The sequence below is a fragment of the Aplysia californica genome, unplaced genomic scaffold (genome assembly GCF_000002075.1).
Source record: "Aplysia californica isolate F4 #8 unplaced genomic scaffold, AplCal3.0 scaffold00022, whole genome shotgun sequence".
NCBI lineage: Eukaryota > Metazoa > Mollusca > Gastropoda > Aplysiida > Aplysiidae > Aplysia > Aplysia californica.
Window position 1 is genome coordinate 1,950,793 of NW_004797292.1, and position 4,647 is coordinate 1,955,439.

Consider the following 4,647-nt stretch of genomic DNA (forward strand, 5'->3'; position numbering starts at 1 on the left):
AGAGAGAGAGAGAGAGAGAGATTTTAAGTAGTTACTTACTAGATCTAGTTACCGATTTTGGACCTGTTCTACCGCCATACCGTTCAATGTGTCAAAACTACCGAATTTCCTATGGGGTCCTTTCTGTAGTGCTTCCAACCTTCTCTTCTAACTTCTAGGATATTTACGGTAATACTCGGCAAGAAGTTGTATTAGAAACCTTCCAGATAGTGCATTTTGTCATTTTGTACACTCGACCATTGTCCCTCTGTGAATCTATGGCGGGTCGTTCGGTGAAGCATTTTCCCTTGCAAATTGGGTAAATTCTGGCTAGTCACGACCGTTTATCTCCCTCCTTCCATTCATTCACTCATTCTTTCTGTCTGTTAGCCTATTGGGATTTTACTGTGGCTTTAAAATCTGTTCGTTGATCAAGGAATTTGGATTGCGAAAGTAGAAAGAAATTCAATATCAGAAAGAAACTTTCAAATCTGTCTAGATCTAGAGAATTTGTCAGTACATGTATGAGGATTCTACTGCAGCAGGACAAGGCTGCGGTGTAAGAAACTGAGACTCAAAAGATAAGTAGAAGTGGTGCTCTGTCGTTGTAACATTAGGCAATCGAATGAGTAAATTGAGGAAAATTATGAATACAGACTTGGGGTGTCCTTAAGTTGGATGTTCCCGGATTTGCGTAGTCTACTTAACTGTCAATGGTTCGATTGCTAATTAAATAGAGGAAATGGAAAATGCCATTTCACCCCTAAAAAAGCTCAAAATTTCAAATTCTTCCAGAGACATTTGCTCTGCCTTGAGCCCAACTTTTACGTTTTTCCTCTAATAATTTGTCTTGCACGCTTTTTAAAATCAATGAATGCTGAAACCAAGACATGGTTTTGACAGTTGATGTTCTAGTCTTTCCATGAGACCAGATCAGGATTCATCTTTTTATGGTCAGAGGAAATCTAGTTAAATTTGACTGCCATACCAAAGTCACATATGACGTATCAGAACCCTTAGATAGGTATGCTATTGAATTAATATATAGTTTTTATCGGTACGGGATCTTTCAGAGTCAAAAACACTAATAAAATCTGCCTTAAGAAACTGATGGAAAAGGTCACACCCTAAACACAAAGGACATGACCCCTACTACATACTAAATAGGACAGACCAGGTCACAATCTTTAGACTCCGTTGTGGCCACCACCGACTCAAGCACCATATGCACACCAAATTAAAAGTGGGAGAGTCAGCGATCTGTGAATGTGGACACGACCAAGAGGATGCCAACCATATTATCCTTCAGCACTGCCCGCGCTACGCCACCATTCGTATACAGACGCGGCAGAATGTGGCTCCCCTTGAGAGAAAGCTCTATGGCAGTCTCTCAGAGTTGAAGCGAACTGCACAGTTTGTGCGCGACATCGGACTAACTGTCTAGCTGCTGTCATCAAAAACGAGGAAAAAGAAGAAATTGGTACGGGCTGTGGGTTTTGAAGTCAGTTTGGCTGTCACTTTGCACTCAAATTCAATACTGATTTGTAGATGCCTTGAACAACAATCCATAAATGCCTTAAAAACACATAATGTCATCTCATCAACACTGTTCATCTTCATTTATGCAGGACTGCCTACCATTACGAATCTAGCGGAATTGTCACGATTTTTTCTCAGCTTTACGGAAATACTATCGCAGCACCTTTGATTCCGATTTTTCAAAATGCGGGTGTCGTTCGGCTACCCTAAACCATTCCCATCCTCTTTGAATATAAGGAAGAAAAAACAATCCGTCCCCGATACTCGACATCAATACAACACGCACTCTGTGCACAGAGTTCTTGCAGACGCTCAGTGTCACTTTGCTCCTTTGAAAAGCATAATTGATCCAACGCAAAAATTCGGTCTTTGTTTGAAATTTGAAACTACATTGTATTAACTGCGAGGCGCGGCAGAGCGAATTGATACTGCCATGTTACACAATCAGGAGCAAGAGCTTATGACACATTCTATTGTTCCGTCTGTTTCTTTTGCCTTTTTAAAAGTACTAAATGCCGACTCACAGCCAATAACTACCACTCCCTACCCCCCCCCCCCCGCACTCCCTTTTGCCCAACTTACGGCTCGTACACACCATTCTTATATGGGCCCCTCCCACCAACTGTTCGTGTTCACGCGATAGTGATAGTTGTCGTCAGGGGCAAAGGCTGACTTGTTTGACAGGGTATTCAAAGTGAAATGGGACCAGATAGGGCCTGGAGATATCACACTCACACAAGTCACAAGAATCTTACTGGCACTGGAGGCGGCAACTCTTGAGTTGTGAATGAAAACAAATCCCGAATTCATGTTGTATGTTTGTTCAATCGCTAAAATAATCGGGAAAGTATTTCATTAAATATTTATTCTAACTAACCTTAAATTTAACTTTAGATTTGAACACACTAACACCAAGGAAAGAAGCACAGATGTCAGCACTACAATGGCATGTTATACCAGACAGCCGAAACACTTTGGTAGAGCACGCCAATTATTAATTTTTTATTTCACATTGCTGTTTTTTGTCTAGCTTTTCGCGGCCAGGAGCCGCTGTCATAATCGAGGTCACGATCTGATTATATTTATAGGACGTTAAAAAGTCGAGGAAAAAAACAAGCACTAGGAGTGTAGTAGCAGGAGTCAAAGGATTATTAGGAGTTAGTTCCCCTCACATCTGTGAGGTAGACTCGACCAGTGTAATAGTTCGCTTAGATAATCAGCTCGTCTGGGTGCTTATAACTGTGGCCTGAAAGGGGTGAACAGGGTATATGCGACAATGAAACAGTTCTGACTGCTATGCACATGTTCCCTTCAAATCTATTGGTTGACTCTTCCAGCCTCACTTTAAGCTTACTTAATCAAGGCTTGTGACTGCTTATGGAGTGGCCCGATTGGGGCGAATAGGCTATTTCTGTGGCAATGAAACGGTTTTGAAGGTTAGGCATAGTCTATTGTTCAGTGGTGATTATGAACGTCTTTTTACATTTAATTTATGAGGTTTACGTCTATGGGTGAATTTGACTGCGACAATGTTTCAAAATTAGGAAGGGAAGCAGTGATTATTTGATTATATAGACGCTTCGCCTCTGGTTGTCGTTCGTGCGTGTGGCGAGTTTTACGGCGTCCATAAAATTCCTTCCGTCTGCTCTCGTATTGTGACCGACCGCTCCCCTACAGGAGGAAGAAGAGGACCTGCTCTTCTTCAATAGCCTGATCCTCAAGATAAAGACATTCGATGTCTTACTGAAGATGGGGCTGCAAGCAGAAATGCACAGTGATCTATTCCAACACTTGAAAGGGGTACACACTACTACAGCAACGGGAGAGCAAGAAATGCGTGGTGATATTCGCCATATAATTGTCTATCGACCAAAATTGGGTGGATCCAGTGCCTCCTATTCTTCCTCTTATTTCTTTCTTTTAACAACAGTAAAATCTTCAGTTTAGTTTTAGCATCCATGATGATATAAAACACGTTCGATAACTGACAAATAGACAGATGATGTGTGTGAATGGGCACACGTTCATGCTTTAGACAATTGCACGATACCACATGAAAGTGGATGTTTGGTGTGTAACAGCGTAACTCGGCAAAGATGAGCCTGCTGAGACGTCTGTCATCACGCATTTGTTCACATCACATCCCTCCTTTCATCTACAAAACTCCAGTCCTTCTTGACATCCAAGGAAAAGGTGGTCCATGGCCATTTTACGAATTTTTCTTACGAAAATTCTTGCAATTTTTGGAACCCCTACAAAAACAATATTAACTATATAATATCATTATATACCCAAGCAAACTGTTGTGTCATAGCAGGAGAACTATATATACCTGTTTAAGTAAATACTGGGGTTAGACTAGGCTGTATCTTATCACCTGTAATTTTTGGAATTATGATCTATTTTGTTATGAGACAGAGCAAAGCCACTAAAACAGGCATTGGATGGACAAATGGTACATATTTAGGAGATTTAGATTTTGAGGATGACTTCTGCCTATTAAGTACCCCAGTACATGAAATGCAGTAAAGAAAACCAAACGAATAAGTAAGAGCAGCGGAAAAAGTAGATGGTTGGGCCATGTCAAGAGAGTGGACGACAACCGGATTCTAAAGCAACTTCTCTATGAAGAAATTACCCTGGGAAAGAGATCAAGAGAAAGGCCAAAACTGAGATGCAAAGACTCCTGCAAAAACAGCCTATCGAAGCTTGGAGTAGATGTCAGCACCTGGGAAGAAATAGCTGAGGACAGGAAAGCACGGATGAAATTTATAACGGAAAAACTATCATGCTAGAGAGTAGCCTCAGAAACAACCAGGCTGGGAAGCGCCAACGACGAAAGGAAAACAGCGGAAATACAGAGCTTCAGAGAATACCGAAGACAAGACTGGCCGATCAGATATGGTATTGAAGACAGATAAGAACAAAATCGAGGAATACCAACTGGAAGCTAAAGAGGCATAATAAGAGATGAGGCAATCACACAGCGCCTGGATGTGCCGAGATTGGAGAACGTGGCACTCTTACCTGAATAAACGGCTACCGGCAGGGGCGAAGGCTGACTTGTTTGACAGGGTAATCAAAGTGAAACGGGACCAGATATGGCCTGTAGATATGACACAAGAATCT